Here is a 22,023-nt window from a genome sequence, read left to right as displayed (position 1 = left end):
CCCAAACACAACCTCGGAATTACAGAAGAATATTATAAACATCCCAGACATAATAGGATTGATTTTCCATGACTTCTCCCACAGTGAGGCACCTAGTCCATCATGAAGGTAGGTCAGAAAATCATGGACATGCACTTGCAAATTGCATTTACAGTTAAATAAGTAAGTACCTTGGTCAGAGCAAGGGTTTTGAAAATCTACATTAATATTTTTTAAGTCATCCAGATACCTAACTTGGGATTTGAATTGCTCCAATTCAATAAGATCATCTATGGAATACTGAAAGAACTGGACTGGCCAGATTTCCCCTTCCATCTGACACTGCGACTTCATTGACTGAAAGAACTATAGCACGTCTTTGACACAGAAATTAGGATCATATGCCATTGTCAGTAAAGTATTTGGTGTTTAGATATGACCCTTCCTCACCCCTGCATTTTGGATAATTACTGTTTAAAGGATAGAAAAGTAAATAATTATGCCTCAAACTTCTACATTTCAAGTAGGTGCTCTTTTATATTCATTGTGGAATAAAATATTAACCCAACTATGGCAGATCAATTCTGCCACCTGCTGGTTGAAAAACAATCATGTGGTTGTATTACACTCGTACATTGGTGGTATGGCACTGTATTATGTTTTTCTCCATGCTAAATGCTAAGTCATAACAGACATTCTTGTGGTCCTATCTACAATAATGCCAAATCTTTATTTTAATTTAGACTTTAGGTTTATCTTTGTATTTTTTTCCTAGAATTCACCAACTGATGGTGTCTGTTCAAAATAGATTAACTTGTGCTGTACATGAGGATGAAAATTCTAGCAGGCAATTCAGGCTGTTTTGCCTTGGCACTGAGACTTTTCAGAACAGATTCCTGTTCAGATGAGCTCAGTTGAATAGTTGAGAGAAACTACCTCTCAAAATCATCAATGAATTGAAGTTCAAATAAATTATGCATACAATTTATTGATGCTAACCATGAAACTGCCATGCAATTAAACTATTAGAGTTAGGTCCTCTTTCTTAAACATCCAGAAATCTGTTTTACCAAACTTCAAATTAAAGATATAATTTGCACATTACAAAAGAGAACCTATTTATTATAGTAATTTCCCAAGATGTATGTTTAAACTTCTATAGTTCATTGTCTGTCTACTTTCTACTACAATGCTTCTGAGATTTAGAAAATTCACTGCTCTAACCTCTCCAGTCCAAATCAAGGCATTTCTGGATTTGGGAATTTTCTGGATTATAAAATAATTTTAGAATGCCTAACCACATGTGTGTGAACCAGATATAAATATGTACCTGAGACATAAAGCACGCCAAAACTAGTGTTAAGACATGAAAGTGCAAGTGTCCGTTTTCAAATCCATTCATTTGAAAACATAGGCTAATGCACTAATGCACAGGGTTCCAGAATCAAATTGAGAATTGTCAACAGTGTTATGGGCAGGGAAGAGACAATAGGAATGGTTCCCCTTTTTTCCACCTCTTGACTGACCAAAGACAGCATGTTTTTTTAAAAAAATGTTTTAACCCCTGAGTGCTGCGACTGTCAGCAACAAACAAATTACAGGTTTTCTTGTAAATTTTAAAAGATAAATATTTATTAGAAAATACCCAAAAAATATGTGATGACACCCACTCTCACACTCAGACAAATATATACACACTCAAGAAAAAATTGTGGTTACAGAAGTATCATGCATTCAGATTTTAGGGCTTCAGGAGTTCTCCCTCACACCTTCTTTTCCCCAAGGTGAAGACTTGAAATGATGCAGGCCCGTAATCTTTTTTCCTAATGAAGAAAAGAGTCTGGAGGTTTAGGAAGGTGGCTTTACTGTTGTTGTGTGTTCGCAGTAGCAGATTTCTCTTGTTCCACTCTAATCAAGCTGCAATAGCAAAGCGCTGTAGTGAAGCCCTGGTATGGTTCCTTAGGTAGAGAGGTCAAAGCCAAACTGAGTTTCCGCCTGCTGGTGTTTCTTAGCCAGGGTCTTTTTCCTTTGCTGGTCTAGATGCTTTTGTTTCTGTCTGAGAAGAATATGCCTTATTAAACCTCTTTGTCAGAAACCTAGGTCTGAATTTTCATAAAGATGGAGGGCCTCTCCCTCATTACAAAAATAGTGGTGGCGGTATGGATCTGGAAGCCCCACACAGAACATGGCACGTATCATTTTCACGGGGGTGGGGAGGGGAACGGGAATGGATCGCACTTCTGTGGTTCATGGAGGCAACTGCACATGTTAAAGTGTTGCTGTCCTGTCTCATGCTGATCTGATTTTCTTCAGTGGAATGCCCAAAACATGACTTGTGCACTTTAGATCTGGTAGGAGATGGTCTAAGCTGCCAGAGCTCTTTGGAGAGGTAGGGCACCCTTTTGCAGAGGTAAAATGCTCTTTTGGATATAGTCCGGGGACCCCTTTGGGAGAGGTCAGATGCTCTTCAGGCTGCCCCTTGGGATTGTTAAAAGTAGGGTTGTGCATAAAAAAGTGCACAAACTCATTGGAATTCTCTGGAGAGCTATCAAAAGAAGCTGTTAAGTGAGCTGTTAAAAGGAACTTGCAAAGTGAACTGTCAACAAAGCTATCAAAGGAGAAAGGCACTTAAAACTCCTGCCATTTAAATATTTGAAACAAAATTCTCTGCAGTGTTCAAAAATCAGTGCTTACTATTTCACTCTGTCTGTTGACATAAACCTGAGGGCAATCATTGCAGGATTAATGTTCCATGATTGATTTTACAACTTTTCATTATCACAGTGGAGTGCCTGACAGCTCCAAGCAGTTATAAACTCTTTGAAGTGAGACCATGAATTCCAATGCTTGTTTTTATAAGGGATTAAAGGAAGTTAAAAGTAATGAATGGGTTTTTATCAATGGCAGTGATTTTACTAATGAATTCACTAATAGACACTTAAGAACTTTATTTAATGACAGAATGGGTCCTGAGGTCTGCCCATGGTGGATACTGGGTGAGCTGGCATGGCAGGTGACAAGGCAATGGGTGGTAGGTGAGGGGCATGGTTTAGTATGAGTTGGCATTAAGTTGGCACAGGGGCTATAAAAGGCCGGGGGATGGGTAGAGGAGCATAGATTGGCACAGAGGTTTTGAGGGGCCATAGGGGGTGGGTGGAGTGGCATAGGTTGGCCTAGGCGTTATAAAAGAACAATGGAGTTTGAGAATCATTCAACCACATACCATTTTGATAAGATGGAACTTTTCACACCATTTTCTGGATTTCAACTTTGGAGACAAAAGTTCTGAAAACAGTATTGTGAAACCAGTCTTTTAATTAGTTGGAGAAGTGCAGCCATTAATCCCAGAAAAGGTTGCTTGCCTTTTGATGACTTCTCAAAGATATGTCCAGAAAGGTCATTTGCATTTTAAAGAACTCTTCAAGACTTGTCCAGATGTGGAGATTAACTCAGGGATTTGCAGTTCCATTATACTGGCAAAAGTTTTCAACTCCATTTTGTTGTACAGCAAAGTGTCCATTTTGGGTTTATGTTTCATAAGTTCATATTTCGATCATAAGTTGTATGGCGTGAGCGTGACAACATTTAAGCAATACAATCCTTTATAAATGTTCTTTAAGACTTGTAAATCCCAATACATTCATGATATACATTTGAAGACATGTGCAGTTATCTCAAGTTCTGTACCCTCTCCACCAGTGCTTCCCAAATTATTTTCTAATGTGACCCCAATTTAACACACATGCAGTAATCAGTCTTTCTCCCCACTCACACACCATAATCATCCCCTCCCCACACAGAGACAATAATTAGCCCCTCTTCCCCCAACACCGCCGCCCCCCCCCCCCCCCCAAACACAAACACAAACCTGTAATCAGAGCTAGCCTGGGGTAAGTAGTATATAGAACAGGCAGACAGGGGCAGAAACACAGCGAAGTTGGAAGCCACCATTCGGCCTCCCTGCTCAGCCATATGACCTCCAATTTGTTAATTATTCTTGCACTCCAGACTCATCAGTCAGTGACTGAGCTATTCTTGCCTGCCTCTGCCTGCACTAAGTCGGCACAAAAACATCCCATGCCCCCTTCGGCACTCGCTGATAAAAGTGTTTCTAAAGTTAAGGAGCACTTTGGGCTCACTGTCCAACCCTTACTGATCTACAGCCTCGATCCAATGGGTCCAAGGCTGTTGCAGTGCCGTGAGTGGTGAGTCTGAGAGTTGTGGGGCCTTCTGAAAAGAATTCCGGACAACTGGTGTTGTGACAACTGGTGAGGTTACAGGTTACTAAATTTCATTATCAAGATCTCCTTGTCTCACAAGGTAAATTTAGCACTTCACTTATCAATCATTCACATACTTAAAAGACACACAAAGGTTCTTCACCAAATTCTATGGAGGGAATCTAGGAATTATCATAAAGTTCCAACATTGGTGTCATAAAAAGAAAATATAGTACAATTCTTGTCTGTAGTTACATTATCTGTCTGGCATCAGGTAAAATGCTTGTCCTCTTACCTGCCCGGCCTCCTTGTTTGGCTAATTTTACATAGTTTGAGTCTGTGTCCTTAATCCATAGTCTACGGCTCTCAAAGGTGATCTCCTTGTGAGGTTCTGCAAGCTTACTCAAGCCTGGGATCTGGGAAGTTGGAGGAAGCTGTACTTGACTTTTGTCAGTTTTGGTTGGTTTCTGAGGAATGTGGTAAAACCAATCTACAAAAAGCAAAGAACGTTAGAACATTGTAGCACAGTATTTGTCAGAAATCTTCTCCAGATAGCTCACAAACAAATTTGAAATAACTTGAAAATTATCTTTCTTAAAATGTTAGTCTAATAATTATTTTTGTGCTTTTGGTGATGTTTTAAAACAATCTTAATATTGTCTCAGCTGTGGCTCAGTGGGTAGCACACTCACCTCTCAGTCAGCAAAGCTGTGAGTTGAAGCCACACTCCAGGTTGAACACAAAATCTAGGTTGGGGACTTGACAGTTTCCCCTTGTGGAAGAGTCCAGAACTAGGGAGCACAGTTTAAAAATAAGAGGGTCTCCCATTCAAGATGGAGGTGAGAAGAATTTTTTTCTCTCGGGGGTCATAAGTCTTTGGAACTCTCTTCCCCAGAGGCAGGGTCATTGAATATTTTTAATAAGGCAGATGTAGATAGATTCTTGACTAACAAGGGAGACAAAGGTCATTGGCGGTAGGCAGAATATGGAGGTGAGGCCACAATTAGATCAGCCATGATCTTATTGAATGGTGGAGTGGGCTTAAGGAACCAAATGGCCTACTCCTGTTCCTAATTCGTACATTCATATGACAGTCCAGTGCAGTACTGAGCGAGTGCTGCACCAAAAGAGGTGCTGTCTTTCAGATGAGGTGATAAATCAAGGCTCCATCTGCCCTGTCAGGTGGATGTAAACAATCCCATGGCACTATTAGAAGAACAACAGGGGAGTTCTCCCTGGTGTACTGGCCATTGGTTACCCCGAACCAACATCACTAAAATAGATTATCTGATCATTATCATTATTGTTGTTTGTAGTTTCTTGTGGTGCACAAATTGGTTGCCAGGTTACCTACAGCACAACAGTGACTATACTACAAAGTACTTTATTGGCTGTAAAGCACTTTGGGACAACTTGATTGTTAAAGGCGTTGAATAGGTGGAAGATTTTCTTTCCTTTTTCAAAATTACCATAAAATCCATTGTGGAAAATTGTTCATTTTACCTGGTATCAGTGGAAGCTTCATTAAAGACAAGAATTCAAATCTCAGTAAGATGACTTTTGATTAATTATTTTCCTGCTTATTATAAAGCTGTAATAAGTTCACTCAATTGGATTCTGGAATTTTATTCTTAAATTCCTGAAAATATGCAATATAAAAGCCAAATAACAAAATAAATACATTTTTTAAAATCCAGGCCATATTAATGTTATTAAATTTTCTTTAAAAAACAAAGCTATTAAATAATTACATATATCTCTTAGAGGGACAGAAGAGGGGAACAATTTAATATCTGAATAGGCAAAGTACAAAACCTACATTTAATTTTCAATTGCCCAAAATTGCAGAACATTACTATGCAAATAAATTGCACTATATGAGACAGATTATCTTAAGACCCATCATTATATACACAAGCATTGACATTTCTGCCAGGCATTGGGTTAGATTTGCCAACCATTTATGGTCAATGAAGCAAATCAGTACATTCAGACAAATAATATGTACTCTCCAAAGCTGTCCTGACAATTTCAATAAGCAACTGCATCTCCTCCAAATTCCGGTTAAACCATTGGAATTTGAAGTAGGCATATCAACAAGACCTCTCAGCCCAGTTTTGCTGGTTGAATGCAATTACTCCTTTGCACATTTTCTTCACCACAAGACAAAATCTTTTTTTCTTCCAGCTCTCTTGACTTTTGCATGCCATTGAAAGGGAATATATCCATAAAAACAGTGCTACTGAACTCTTCTCAAACTTCTCCTATATAAATTAGAGTTTCTACAACATGGGCAATGATAACAACAACATCCAATAACTATTAGAATCAACAGCAACCTACTGCCAAGTCCCACTGATGTACATGCGGAAAGATGCATGAGCATATAAATCAATCAGTGCTTCTGAGTTTGACCAAAAACTCTATGTAAAAGAACCTAAATCTCAAGAACATTTGCTTATCAACCTACATATGAGCATACGAAATAGGAGCAGAAGTAGGCCATTCGGCCCCTTGAGCCTGCTCCACCATTCAATAAGATCACGGCTGACATGTTTGTGTTTCAAATTCCACATTCCCATCCGCCCCCAATAACCTTTGGTTCTCTTGTCTAACAAGAATCAATCTACCTTTGCCTTAAAAATATTCAATGACCCCTCCATCACTACCTTCTGAGGCAGAGAGTTCCAAAGTCGCACAACCCTCTGAGAAAAAAAAAAATTCTTCTCAATTCTGTCCTAAAATACAACCCCTAATTTTAAAACAGTTCCTCCTAGTTCTGGACTCATCCAGAAGAGGAAACATCCTTTCCATGTCCACCTTGTCAATACCAATCAGGATTTTGTACACTTCAGTCAAGTCACCCTTCACTCTTCTAAACTCCAGTGGAAGAAGCCCAGACTGTCTAAGCTTTCCTCATAAGACAACCCGCTCATTCCAGGTATCAATCTAGGAAACCTCCTCTGAATCACCTCCAAAGCATTTACATCCTTCCTTAAATAAGGAGATCAAAACTGCACACAATATTTGAGATGTGGTCTCACCAATGCCCTGTATAACTGAAGCATAACATCCTTACTTTTATAAAAACAAAAAACTGCTGATGCTGGAAATCCAAAACAAAAACAGAAACAGAAATACCTGGAAAAACTCAGCAGGTCTGGCAGCATCGGCGGAGAAGAGTACAGTTGACATTTTGAGTCCTCATGACCCTTTAACAGAACTAAGTAAAATTAGGAAAGAGGTGAAATATAAGCTGGTTTAAGTGGGGGAGCAAAGGGGGGGGGGGGGGGGGGGGGGGCGGTGTGAGGGGTGTTGTTGGGACAAGCAGCCAGTGGTAGATGGAGATAACCAAAATCTATCACAGACAAAAGAACAAAGAGGTGTCGAAGGCGGTGATATTATCTAAAGGAATGTGCTAATTAAGAGTATAAGACAGGACAGATAAGGTACAGATAGCTATAGTGGGGGTGGGGGAATACTAAAAGGTAGAAATAAACAATGGTGGAAATACATTTAAAAATAATGGAAATAGGTGGGAAAAGAAAAAATCTGTATAAGTTATTGGAAAAAAACAAAAAGGAGGGGGAAGAAATGGGAAGGGGGTGGGGATGGAGGAGAGAGTTCAAGATCTAAAATTGTTGAACTCAGTATTCAGTCTGGAAGGCTGTAAAGTGCCGAGTCGGAAGATGAGGTGCTGTTCCTCCAGTTTGCATTGAGCTTCACTGTAACAATGCAGCAAGCCAAGGACAGACATGTGGGCAAGAGAGCAGGGTGGAGTGTTGAAATGGCAAGCGACAGGGAGGTCTGGGTCATGCTTGCGTACAGACTGAAGGTGTTCTGCAAAGCGGTCACCCAATCTGCGTTTGGTCTCTCCAATGTAGAGGAAACCACATTGGGAGCAATGAATGCAGTAGACTAAGTTGAGGGAAGTGCAAGTGAAATGCTGCTTCACTTGAAAGGAGTGTTTGGGCCCTTGGACAGTGAGGAGAGAGGAAGTGATGGGGCAGGTGTTGCATCTTCTGCATTTGCCGTGGGAGGAGGAGTGGACCAGGGTGTCACGGAGGGAACGATCCCTACGGAATGCCGCCGGGGGGGTGAAGGGAAGATGTGTTTGGTGGTGGCATCATGCTGGAGTTGGCGGAAATGGTGGAGGATGAGCCTTTGAATGCGGAGGCTGGTGGGGTGATAAGTGAAGACAAGGGGGACCCTATCATGTTTCTGGGAGGGAGAAGGCGTGAGGCCAGATGCGCGGGAGAAGGGCCGGACTCAGTTGAGGGGCCAGTCAACTACCATGGGTGGAAAACGTTGGTTAAGGAAGAAGGAGGACATGTCAGAGGAACTGTTTTTGAAAGTAGCATCATCAGAACAGATGCAACGGAGGTGAAGGAACTGAGAGAATGGGATGGAGTCCTTATAGGAAGCAGGATGTGAGGAGCTGTAGTCGAGGTAGCTGTGGAAGTCGGTAGGCATGTAATGGATATTGGTGGACAGTCTATCACCAGAAACTGAGACAGAGAGGTCAAGGAAGGGTAGGGAAGTGTCAGAGATGGACCATGTGAAAATGATGGAGGGGTGGAGATTGGAAGCAAAATTAATAAATTTTTCCAAGTACCAACGAGAGCATGAAGCAGCACAGAAGTAATCATCGATGTACCAGAGAAAGAGTTGTGGGAGGGGACCGGAGTAGGACTGGAACAAGGAATGTTCCACATACCCCATAAAGAGAAAGGCATAGCTGAGGCCCATGCGGTTACCCATAGCCACGCCTTTTATTTGGAGGAAGTGAGAGGAGTTAAAGGAGAAATTGTTCAGTGTGAGAACAAGTTCAGCCAGACGGAGGAGAGTAGTGGTGGATGGGGATTGTTCAGGCCTCTGTTCGAGGAAGAAGCAGAGAGCCCTCAGACCATCCCAGTGGGGGATGGAGGTGTAGAGGGATTGGATGTCCATGGTGAAGAGGAGGCGGTTGGGGCCAGGGAATTGGAAATTGTTGATGTGACATAAGGTGTCAGAGGAATGACGGATGTAGTTGGGAAGGGACTGGACAAGGGGAGAGAGAAGGCAGTTAAGATAGCGAGAAGTGAGTTCCGTGGGGTAGGAATAGGCCAACACGATCAGTCTGCCGGGACAGCCCTGTTTGTGGATTTTGGATAGGAGGTAGAAGCAGGCTGTCCGAGGTTGGGCAACTATCAGGTTGGAAGCTGTGGGAGGAAGATCTCCAGAGGAGATGAGGTCAGTGACAGTCCTGGAAACAATGGCTTGATGTCCAGTGGTAGGGTCATGGTCCAGGGAGAGGTAGGAGAAAGTGTCTGCGAGTTGATGGTCAGCCTCTGTGAGGTAGAGGTCAGTGCACCAGACAACAACAGCACCACCCTTGTCAGTGGGTTTGATGACAATGTTAGGGTTGCACCTGAGAGAACGGAGTGCAGTAAGTTCAGAGAGACACAAGTTAGAATGGGTGAGAGGAGCAGAGAAATTGAGATAACTAATGTCACGCCGACAGTTCTCAATGAAAAGATCAAGAGAAGGTAGGAATCCAGAGGGAGGGGTCCAGGTGAAGGGAGAATATTGGAGGGGGTAAGAGGATCCGTTGAACGGGGAGAGGACTCCTGCCCAAAGAAGTGAGCATGGAGACAAAGGCGGCGGAAGAAGTGTTCAGCATCGTGCCAAGCCCGAAATTCATTGAGATGAGGGCGTAAGGGTATGAAACTAAGTCCTTTGCTGAGCACTGAATGTTCAGCATCGAGGAGGGGAAGGTCGGGGGTATAGTGAATATACGGCGGGGGCTGGGATTGGAAGGCGGGGTGGGGACTTAGGGACAGGCATGGGTGGAGGGTCCTGCTCTCTTGCCCACATGTCTGTCCTTGGCTTGCTGCATTGTTCCAATGAAGCTCAACGCAAACTGGAGGAACAGCACCTCATCTTCCGACTAGGCACTTTACAGCCTTCCGGACTGAATATTTAGTTCAACAATTTTAGATCTTGAACTCTCTCCTCCATCCCCACCCCCTTCCCGTTTCTTCCCCTCCTTTTTGCTTTTTTCCAATAATTTATATAGATTTTTTCTTTTCCCACCTTTTTCCATTATTTTTAAATGTATTTCCACCATTGTTTATTTCTACCTTTCAGTATTCCCCCAACCCCACAAGAGCTATCTGTACCTTATCTGTCCTGTCTTATATTCTTAATTAGCACATTCCTTTAGATAATATCACCACCTTCAACACCTTTTTGTTTTTTGTCTGTGACAGCTTTTGGTTATCTCCACCTATCACTGGCTGCTTGTCCCAACAACGCCCCCCCCCCCACCCCCCTTTGCTCCCCCACTTAAACCAGCTTATATTTCACCCCTTTCCTAATTTTACTTAGTTCTGTTGAAGGGTCATGAGGCCTCGAAACGTCAACTGTACTCTTCTCCGCCAATGCTGCCAGACCTGCTGAGTTTTTCCAGGTATTTCTGATGCTTACTTTTATGTTCAATTCCTCTCCTAAGAAAGGAGAGCATTCAATTGGCCTTCTTAATTACTTTCTGCACCTGTATACTAACTTTTTGTGACTCATGCACCAGAACACCTAGATCCCTCTGCACTTCAGAATTCTGCAGTCGTTCTCCATTTAATAGTCTGCTTTTTTATTCTTCCTACCAAAATGAACAACTTCACATTTTCTCACATTATACTCCATCTGCCAGATTTTTTGCCCACTCACTTAACCTATCTATAAGGAGGTCTGCAACTTCCTTATGCCCTCTTCACAACATACTTTCCTACCTAGCTTTGTGTCATCTGCAAATTTAGCTACCATGCCTTCACTCCCATCACCCATGTCATTGATATAAATTGTAAAAAGTTGAGGCCCCAGCACAGACTCCTGCAGGACTCCACTCGTCACATCCTGTCAATCAGAAAAAGACCCATTTTTGCGTACTCTCTGTTTTCTGCCAGCCAGCCAACCAATCTTCTATCCATGTTAATATGTCATCCCCTACACCCTGAGCTTCTATTTTCTGCAATAATTTTTATGTGGAAAATTATCAAATGCCCAAATGCTGCACGTTTGCAGGCTCCCCTTTATCCACAGCACATGCTACTCCTTCAAAGAACTCAAATAAATTGGTTAAACATGATTTCCCTTTCACAAAACCATGCTGACTCTCCCCGATTACCTTGAGTTTCTCTAAGTGCCCAGCTATAATTATCAATTCTAACATCTTCCCCACGACAGTCATCAAGCTAACAGGCCTATAGTTTCCTGTTTTCTGCCTCCCTCCCTTTTGCATAGAAGGGTTATATTTGCTACTTTCCAGTCTGAAGGAACTTTTTCAGAATCTGGCGAATTTTAGGAAATTAACACCAAAGCATCTACTACCTTATTAGCCACCTCTTTTAAGACCCTAGGACAAAGTCCTTCAGAACCCAGAGACTTGTCAGCCCACAGTTCCAACAGTTTGCTCAGTACTGCTTCCCTAGTGATTGTTATTTCAAGTTCCCCTCTCTACCTCCTGATTTACAGCAATTACTGGAATGTTTTTTGTATCTCTCTCTATAGTGGAGACAGAAGCAAAATATTTGTTCATTTCATCCACCATTTCCTTATTATCTACTATTAACTTTGGATTCTCACTCTCTAGAGGACCAACACTCACTTTACCTACTCTTTTCCTGTTTAAATACCTGTAGAAACTCTTGCTATCCCTTTTTACATTTCTAGCTAGCTTCTTCTCATACTCTAATTTCTTTCTCCTGATTAACCTTTTAGTCATTCTTTGCTGTTCTTTATATTCTGATCAATCATCTGACCTACCATTCATCTTTGCACAGTTATATGCTTTTTCCTTATGTTTGATGATTTTCCTAACTTCTTTAGTTAACCATGGATGGTAGGTCCTCCCCTTAGAATTTTTCTTTATAGTAGAAAAATTTGGCTCAAAGTCCAATGATGCTTCAATTTTAAAATTCCCATCCTTCAATTCAAATCCCTCCACAACCTCACCACTTCCTATCTTTTTGATCACTATAACCAGGCACCCCCACCCTCCACCACCACCACTCCAGTTCTACAGCCTACTAAAATCTTTGCACTCCTTCAACTGGGGGCTCTTGTTAGTCAGTAATTTCTTTCACATCATCATTGGTGGCTGTGCCTTCAGTTGTTTAGGTCCTATGCTTTGAAATTTACTCCAGAGACCTTTCTGCCTCTCCACTTCTTTCTCCTCCTTTAATATGCTCCTTGAATAAGCTTTTGATTATCTGTCCTAACGTGGCTTGGTATCAAATATTGTTTAAAACCTCTCTCGTGAAGCACATTGGCACAAATTACTATGTGAAAGGTGCTATATAAATGCGAGTTGTTATTGAACTTGAATGCTACCTCTCTACAAGTGGATGCATCGAGTGCAAGAAGGAAAGTATGGGATGAGCAAAGGCAATATGGTCAATTAATCCATTCAAAGGTCATGTAAACTGTTGAACCATTGAGGTCTGTAATCAATGCAATTGACCTCCTTAAGTAGACAAACAACTACAAGTGAAACGTCTAAGAATGCAAACTCGTGTGAAAACTTTTGTTGCCATCCCTTGAAATTAAACAAACAAAATTCCAAGAGATTAATTCAACCTAAATGTAACAGTGCACCAACCCATTGTGCAGCTCAGTTGCTTCTAGGCATTAATTATCATGAACGGTACATTGTACTTTCTTCTCAGGTTAATATTTTGATTTTCCATACAATTTACATTTGTTTAACCAACAGCTGATCCAGGTTTTTTTTATTCTTTCAAGGAATGTGGACGGAGCTGGCTAGGCCAGTGTCAATTGCCCATCTGTAATTTCCCTTCAGAAGTTGGTGATGAGCCACCTTGAACTGCTGCAATTCATGTAGTGTAGGTACACCTGTTAGAAGGGAGTTCCAGAATTTTGATCCAGCGACAGTGAAGGCATGGTGATATGGTTCCAAATCAGGATTATGTGTGGCTTGGAGAGGAATTTGCAGGTGGTGGTGTTCTCATGCATCTGCTGTACTTGTCCATCTAGATCGTAGAGGTCTCAAGTTTGGAAGATGTTGTAGAAGGAGCTGCAGTGCACCTTGTATATGGTACACACTGCTGTCACTGTGCATGGGTGATGGAGGGGTTGAAGATGGTGGATGGGGTGCCAATCAAACTGGCTGCTTTGCCCTGGATGATGTTGAGCTTCTTGAGTGTTGTTGGAGCTGCATTTGTCCAGGCAAATGGAAAGTATTCCATCAAACTCCTGACTTATGCCTTGCAGATGATGGACAGGCTTTGGGGAGTCAAGTGAGTTAGTTTCTGCAGAATTCCCAGCCTCTGACCTGCTCTTGTAGCCACAGTATTCATAATGCTGGTCCAGTTCAGTTTCTGGTCAATTGTAATCCCCCAGGGTGTTGATAAAGGGGGATTCAGTGATGATAATGCCATTGAATATCAAGGGGAGATGTTTGGATTCTCTTTTGCTGGAGATGATCATTAACTGGCGATAATGTGGCACGAGTGTAACCTGCCACTTATCAGCCCAAGACAGAATGTTGTCCAGGTCTTGCTGCATGTGGACAGGGACTGCTTCAGTATCTGAAGAGTCACGATTGGTGCTGAACATTGTGTAATCATCAGTGAACATCCCCACTTCCGACCTTATGATAGAGGGAAGGTCATTGATGAAGCAGCTGAAGATAGTCAGGCCCAGGACACTACTTGAGGAACTCCTGCAGTCATGTCCTGGTACTGAGATTACCGACCTCCAATAACTACAACCATCTTCCTTTGTTCTAGGTATGACTCCAGCCAGTTGAGAATTTTCCCCGATTCCCATTGATTCCTACTTTGCTAGGGTTCCCTATGCCACACTTGGTCAATTGCTGCCTTGATGTGAAGAGCGGGCACTCTCATCTCACCTCTTGAGTTGCTGTAAGTTCTACTTCATGAACAATTGAACCAAAAACCAAGGAGTCCACCCTACACTAGTCAAGCTTGATTGTTTTCAGTAATGCTGTATGATCTAACAACTCCTAGGAAGTATTCCAGTCCAAAGTGATCTGTCATAAGTTAACAGTCTGAAGAATCAAAATAGGTAATTACTGGTTCCTCAACTGCCTTCAGCGATGCTTATAAGTCATTTGTAGCTTCACACGTTACTGTTTTTGATAATCTGTGCAGGGATGCAAATGTCCCAAAGTCAACCATACAGCAATATCGATGTTTTGAAAATCAATACTTTTCTTGTTAGAGTGTAATTGAAGCATTTGCTTTTTGCTTAAATTTGTTTTGTCACACTGGTGCAATTCATTCATAATCTCTATAAAGAGAATAATTATGTACAGGCATGATTGAGGAGCATGATTTTAAGTCTCCTACATATGCCTATGTATGCTGCTTATTAAAGCATATAAATCAATGGGCAGGATTTTCCCCTCGTCGGGCAGGCGCAGCGGGCAGACCCGGGAATGGCTGCGAAACAGACTGCCGCCCACGATCGGGCTCTGACTGCAATTTCACGCTGGCGGGCCAATTAAAGCTCGCCCAGCAAGAAACGCGGCTCCACACTACCCGGAAAGTGTTGAGCATGGGAGGGACCTTGTCAGCCACCGGTTTAAAAGTGGCCCAGGCGGCCCCTGGAAGGCTGCCATGGAGAACATCCCCAGAACCTTCGGGATGGACCTGAGTGCGGCTAAATATGGTGGGCGGGAGGGCAAGTCGGATTGGCACTGGCCCCCCACTTTTCTAATGAGAGCTTTGCTGTCCTCCTGGAGGAGGTGGCTGCCAGGAGGGACACCATTGTCCCCAAGGATGGGAGGGGAAGCCACCACACCTCACCAAGAGGCCATGGGAGGAGGTGGCAGCAATGGTGGACAGCCATGATGTGGTGCAACGTATATGGGTGCAGTGCCGTAAGCGCTTCAATGACTTGCTGCGCTCAGGAAGGGTGAGTCTTGTGTTGGCATGGGTCAGTAAGCAGATGTGTTAAGGTCTGGCCATCCTCCTGTGAACCTCAGGGGTGAGTCTGAGTGCCAACTGTCAATCACGCCGGAGCTGGCCAAGTGAGTGAGCCCTGGCTGCTTGGACTGAGTGCTTTGCGGCTTGGATGTGCCCTGCAAGGTGTTCCTCAACTGGGGTTGACCAGGCTGTAGTGGCACTGCAGGTACAGAGTGGACTAATCATTGCTCCTCTATTGTTTCAGGAGAAGACAGCCATAACAATATAGAAAGGTCACGGACAAGCGGAGGCCCCGCTAGCCTCTTAATCCTCTCAAGATACGAGCAAGATGCCCTGGACCTCAAGAGCCAGCACACCCCACATGTGACTGGGCGTGGAGAGGCAGGGGTGCCAGACGAATGTAAGAGTGCAGTGCACAGAGGTGAGACTTTTGGCTTGTACAACCATTCTAGTGCAGTCTCCTCATTGATGTGAGCTTCGAACCTGGAATCCCAATTGATCATTGGAAGATGATGGCACCATGATGCAGATCTCCATTGTCTCACCAGGGTACCTGGCATACACAGTGAAAGTGTGAGGACTTTAACTAATGACATGTCCTTCTTCTCTCTTTTAGGTTCGTCAGCAGACATTCACTCTCTGGACACCGAAGGGCCAACTCTGATACTGGAGGACCACCAGGTATCATTTGCACCTGCATCACACTTGCTCTCTGAACCAGCACAGATACCAGCACGTTCAAGCGGTGGCTAGTATCTCAGTGCACATTGGTGAGAGCACTTCACAATCGCTTGATGTGCAAGCGGAGGCACGGAGTGCCCAGAGCACCGGCAGTTGGAGGACTGCTGGGAAGCAGGATGATACTCAGTCGAAGGCTGATGATGAGCCTCTGGAGTCATCCATTAGGTGGCAGATGCCGGATGTCCAGTGGGATGTGCGGGAGGATCTGGCGGAGATCCATGAGGGTATACGTGCCATGGTCTCTGTTGTGGAGGAGTCCATGTGGAGCATGAGCACTGCATTGACTGTCATGGTCAAACACACTGCCCCCTCCATTGGGAGAGTGGCAACTCTCATGGAGAGGCAGCTCCAGGGACAGAATGAGGGATTCCTAGGGTTGCGCTCAGACCTGCAAGTCCTCAGGTGGTCAGGGTCACTGTAGGACATGGATGAAGCACCCGGTATCCCAGCTAGGTGACCGACAATCAATGCTGTGCAGGGAGGTCCAGAGTGACCTCACATTGGTGCATGAGCTGCCTATCATCTCGGCGGGCTCCTCTCAGGGTGCTCTGGATAACGGCAGCAGCTCCTCCACCCCTCCACCAGTGACCGTGGCATCTGATGAGGCTGCGGCGACTGGGGAGATGCCAGCCAGGGCACTGGACGCTTCCTCCCAGGCAGGGCCAGCACAGGCTCCACTGGCCAGAGGACGGCCACGAAGGTCATCAAAGCCAACAAGACAGCAGAGTCATTAGGCTGACTCCAATGCCGGTGCCAGTGAGCGGGAAGCACCTAGACGTAGCACTCGCAAGTGTAAAAAGGCACCATGAGCACAAGAGGGACAGGTTCACGGGTAATTTTATGTTCATTTATGTTTACTTTATCTATACTGGTCTGGGAATGAATACTAGTTTAGAATTGTCAAAATGAGATAAATTTTGCTTTTGTCGTCATGACCTGAGTATGCTTCAACATTTTATTTTATTGGTGCAGTGTATGCCATGTAATGCTGGCCATAAGTGGCTCTAAACATTATTCCACAGGCACTGAGTGGACTTTGGGTTCAAATGAAAAGGTCCTTTCAGACATCCGGGATGGAGGCGGAGCCCTGACATGTAGCTGAAGCTGATCTTTCGTAGCTTAGTTGAAGGAACGTTGGATCAAGGCATCCCTGGTGTCCCTGCCTCCCTGGAGGTTACCGAGGTCTGACTTCATGTTCTCAGCGTTCTCCTCACCGTGCTCATCTTCCAACTGATTACAGGACTCATCATCTGTGCCGAGATCCTCTTCCCCCAGTGGGTACCCCCTTGTCAGTGCCAGATTGTGGAGAGCGCAGCATGCAACCACAATCAGTGACACCCATTCTTGGGGAGTATTGTAGTGCAGCCCCTGAATGGTCCAGGCATCGGAAGTACATCTTGAGAAGACCTATGGTCCTCAATACCACTGCCCTTGTGGAGGCATGACCTGCATTGTAATACTTCTCTGCCTCCGCTCTTGGGTGGAGAAGCATCATAAGCCACCTTTTCAATGGATAGCCCTCATCACCCAGCAGCCATCCATCTAATCAGGCTGGAGCACGGAGAAGTCTTGGCACCTGGGAGTGTCTGACAATGTAAGTGTCATGGGAGCTGCCAGGATACCTTGCACAGACTTGTACAGTCTGCATCCTGTGGTCACACACTATCTGCACGTTCATGGAGTGGAATATCTTCCTGTTGACGAAGGCACCCAGCTGACCCACTGGCGCCTTGATGGCCATGTGTGCAGTCAATGGCACCCTGCACACAGGGGAACCCAGCAATCCAGCAAAGCCTCTGGCCTGCTCAGACTGGCTGGCCTCATCCATACGGTAAAGAATAAAGGTCAGTACCCACCTGAACAGAGCTTCTGTCACCAGCTTGATGCAACTATGAACAGCCGATTGGGACACTCCATACAGATCCCCCACTGACCCCTGGAAAGAGCCGGAGGCATAGAAGTGGACAGCCACTGTGACCTTCAGAGCCACTGGCATGGGGTGTCCACCACACAGTCAGAGCTGATCTCAGGCCTAATCATCTGGCAAATGGAGGTCATGCTCTCCCTTGAGAGGCTGAACCTCCTTCGGCATTGCGCCTCAGATATATGGAGGTAGCTGTATCACCACTTGTAAACCCTGGCTGCAGGATGCTAGTGGCGTCTTCTGTGGCCCCTTCTGCCTTGGACTACCTGCTGGCACTGCGCCCCTTGTGCCTGCACCTCTCCTCCCACAGGTCTCACCCCTATAAGTTGCATTGCGACACCTGGCCTCCTCCCTCTTCTGCCCCTCTCTTCCTCCTCAAAGGAGGTGCCTCCAGTGGAGACCACAATCCCCATTCCCAGGGTAACAGAAGGCTGTCTGATAGCTGGAAGGGCTCATGCACTCTGAATCCTCCGGGTCCTTGAATCCTGGAAATGCTAAGAATGAAACCCCGAACAGAGATAAAGCTGCCAAGTATCAATAAGTCACCAGCAGCAAACTATCTACCAAACTCCTCACTACTCACACTGGCAATGCTGCTGACCCTTTTTATTCCGCCTGTGGATAAGGTTTTGCAAATTGTCAGCTGGCCACCTTCCCATTTTGCCCATGTGATGAGCGCGAAATCACACGGACAATGTAAAATCGGCATCAATTGCCTTTTTAATGGTCTTAACTGGCCTTGTAATTAATGTCGTGCGCGGCTCCGGCTCCCGCTTGCACCCACCAGCTGAAATATCGTGTGGTTGCACGATGACAGAAGGACACTCACCCGTCATCAGCATGTGCTATGTTATGCTCGAGCAGGTCGGGCACAGGCCCGCCTGCTCAGGAAAAATTTCTGCCCATTGTGCTAGAACAGTATTTTCAAAACAGAAACAAATCAATCCAAGAATTAGGAAATGTAGACAATGTGAAAAAAATGACTTGATTGAAATGTATTGATGTCAGAGATACATAAATTCTAGAGTGGCATCAGGTTTTCAATGTAGCACAGTGCAGACAGCACTAATGTCAAATGTTAGCCTACAGTGCCTCTAACGGGGATCCAATTTATATGCAAAATGAATCAGCAGTGCACTTAGCACTTAAATCATTAAAACAGACTTTAGACTGGGGTCTGTTCTAAGGTCGGGAAGCCCGGGAGAAAGGGATTCCTAATTTTTCTTTGGTTTCCCATCCACAACAGCGATACAGGCTGGAGTCCTGTCAGAGATGGAAGCCTACAGCACAACACCAGAGGGTTGGGAGCAGGCAGATCTAGTGAGGACAGGAGAGGCTTGGAGCATTTTCAACAGAGCCTGACAGTGATTGGTAGGTCAAATACTGGCCAGAAGTGGGAACATATGGCGGTTTGGGGAGGGGTCTGATTGTGGTCAGGTGGTCCGATTGCAGAGTTAGAGAGCCAATGGTTGTGGATAGGAAGATGATGGTCAGGGGATCCAATCACGAGAGCGTGAGGATCAGATGCTGGTTGGGTGGCTTTCAAGATGGCCAGGGACCTGTTCATGGCAGCTTGTGGATCTATCAAGTGGTCAGGGGAGGTCTAATGGTGAGAGGGAGAGCATACAGATCACCACAGGGGTGTTTTTGGGTAACTTGTTGGGCTTCCTCCTGGCCCACAAGCAGGGCTGTAAAAGTACTTATCTTCATGGATTTAACTCTTTCACCTGCCAGATTTCCCAAGACAAAATAAAGCAAATTAAATAATCACTTCAGGCCAACAACATGAAACATGGTTGGAATTTTAAAAATTTAGTCACTGCCAAAATGTTGGGTCAGGAACTCGTTGGACTCTTCAGTGACCTTCTCTGTTGTTCTTTACGAGAACTACGTCATGAGCGTCTTGCTTCTGGGGTCGCCGACCAATCAGGGAAGGTGAGTGGGATAAAAACAAAAATAAAAACAAAAAGATAAAAACAAAAAACTGCGGATGCTGGAAATCCAAAACAAAAACAGAAATGGAAATACCTGGAAAAACTCAGCAGGTCTGGCAGCATCGGCGGAGAAGAGCACAGTCGACGTTTCGAGTCCTCATGACCCCTGGAGTTGGCGGAAATGGCGGAGGGATCTCTTGGACTCCAGCATGATGCCACCACCAAACACATCTTCCCTTCACCCTCCCTGGAGGCATTCCGTGGGGATCGTTCCCTCTGTGACACCCTGGTCCACTCCTCCTCCCACGGCACCTCCTCATGCAAATGCAGAAGATGCAACACCTGCCCCATCACTTCCTCTCTCCTCACCATCCAAAGGCCCAAACACTCCTTTCAAGTGAAGCAGCATTTCACTTGCACTTTCCTCAACTTAGTCTACTGCATTCGTTGCTCCCTATGCGGTTTCCTCTACATTGGAGAGACCAAATGCAGACTGGGTGACCGCTTTGTAGAACACCTTCAGTCTGTCCGCAAGCATGACCCAGACCTCCCTGTCGCTTGCCATTTCAACACTCCACCCTGCTCTCTTGCCCACATGTCTGTCCTTGGCTTGCTGCATTGTTACAGTGAAGCTCAACGCAAACTGGAGGAACAGCACCCCATCTTCCGACTAGGCACTTTACAGCCTTCCGGACTGAATATTGAGTTCAACAATTTTAGATATTGAACTCTCTCCTCCATCCCCACCCCCTTCCCGTTTTTTCCCCCTCCTTTTTGTTTTTTCCAATAATTTATATAGATTTTTCTTTTCCCACTATTTTCATTATTTTTAAATGTATTTCCACCCATTGTTTATTTCTACCTTTTAGTATTTCCCCCACCCCCCACTATAGCTATCTGTACCTTATCTGTCCTGTCTTACTTATACTCTTAATTAGCACATTCTTTTAGATAATATCACCGCCTTCAACACCTCTTTGTTCTTTTGTCTGTGACAGCTTTTGGACCTCTTTGTTCTTTTGTCTGTGACAGCTTTTGGTTATCTTCATCCATCTCTGGCTGCTTGTCCCAACACCACCCCCCCCCCCCCCCCACACACACACACAAACACACACACAACCAGCTTATATTTCACCCCTTTCCTATTTCTACTTAGTTCTGTTGAAGGGTCATGAGGTCTCGAAACGTCAACTGTGCTCTTCTCCGCCGATGCTGCCAGACAAGGTGAGTGGGGTAAATGTGGGATCGTGCGCTCGATCTGTCAAAAGAAGGAATTCTAACCAAGGCTGGCGCAAGGATATTTGCAGCCCTAGGCGAACTTTCAGTCTGGTGACCCCACCCCCAACAACATACACATGCAATTAACTTTCAAAAATGAATTCCTTCCGAGTAGTTGTTATCTGGGGCCTACCCTCACTCCGGTCTGAGCTTCCCACTCTTCTGCATCATGTTGCCTCGGCGTCGTTCACTGGATTCCCACGGTCCTGCAAGAGCAGGAGCTTTATGATTGGTTAAAACATGCAGTCCGCATTTTTGATAACCTGAACTGAATCAATTTCCCAAAGAGGATTTGACTACAGTTTATCAAATCTGGACACTGGGTTTTATTCTTTGGTTCTCTTTGATTTTTCTGTCTCCCGACTGACGTGTTCCAAACCTTGAGACAACTCTCTCATCGGAGTGGTGGTTCAGTCTCAGTTGAAAGCAGTCAATAGCGACACCTATCTCGTCACCTTCAAGCTGACAGATACAACACGGTATCCGCTTCCTTGTATTACTTCAAGTATTTTTTGTTAGATGTAAATATATACGAACCATTCACTTTTACTGATTTAATGGATTGCAGTCTGCTAATATCTTGATAAAGTAATGCAGGCAAACTAAGTAGATCACCCGTGCTCTAATACTTTTAAACAGCTGCATATTTCTACATTAATGCTTTTCGTATTTTTTATCGCAATGTTTCTGTTATTGTTCCGAGAATGTGATTTGAGCACCATTTAACACAAATAATTATTAATATTTTCTAATCGGTCCATAGAAACATTCAGACTGCAAATGATCAGTTCCATAAAGGATGACACATCCATTTTTAAAAATTCATTTCTGGGATATGGGCATCACCAGCTAGGCCAACATTTATTGCCCATCCCAAATTGCCCTTGAGAAGGTGGTGGTGAGCTGCCTTCTTGAACCGCTGCAGTTCTTTCGGTGTAGATACACCCACAGGGCTGTTAGGGAGGGAGCTCCAGGATTTTGACCCAGCAACAGTGAAG

General features: G+C 44.4%; 1 protein-coding gene across 1 annotated transcript in view; it reads right to left on the bottom strand.

Annotated features, from left to right (window-relative positions):
- The window catches only part of LOC121276541 (uncharacterized protein C7orf57 homolog), a 148,408-nt gene extending 127,057 nt beyond the window's left edge, over positions 1–21,351 (bottom strand). Inside the window, exons 1-2 of the mRNA XM_041185077.1 lie at positions 21,159–21,351; positions 4,495–4,689 (exon numbers count right to left, since the gene is read on the bottom strand). The gene's annotated coding sequence lies outside the window, so the exon portion shown is untranslated. The remainder of the gene's footprint in view (positions 1–4,494; positions 4,690–21,158) is intronic.
- Between the last annotated feature and the right edge of the window lie 672 nt (positions 21,352–22,023).

The sequence above is a fragment of the Carcharodon carcharias genome, chromosome 3, assembly GCF_017639515.1.
Source record: "Carcharodon carcharias isolate sCarCar2 chromosome 3, sCarCar2.pri, whole genome shotgun sequence".
NCBI classification, from domain to species: Eukaryota; Metazoa; Chordata; class Chondrichthyes; order Lamniformes; family Lamnidae; genus Carcharodon; species Carcharodon carcharias.
The sequence above is the reverse complement of the archived record's forward strand: the minus strand, read 5'-3'. Positions and strand labels throughout refer to the sequence as shown.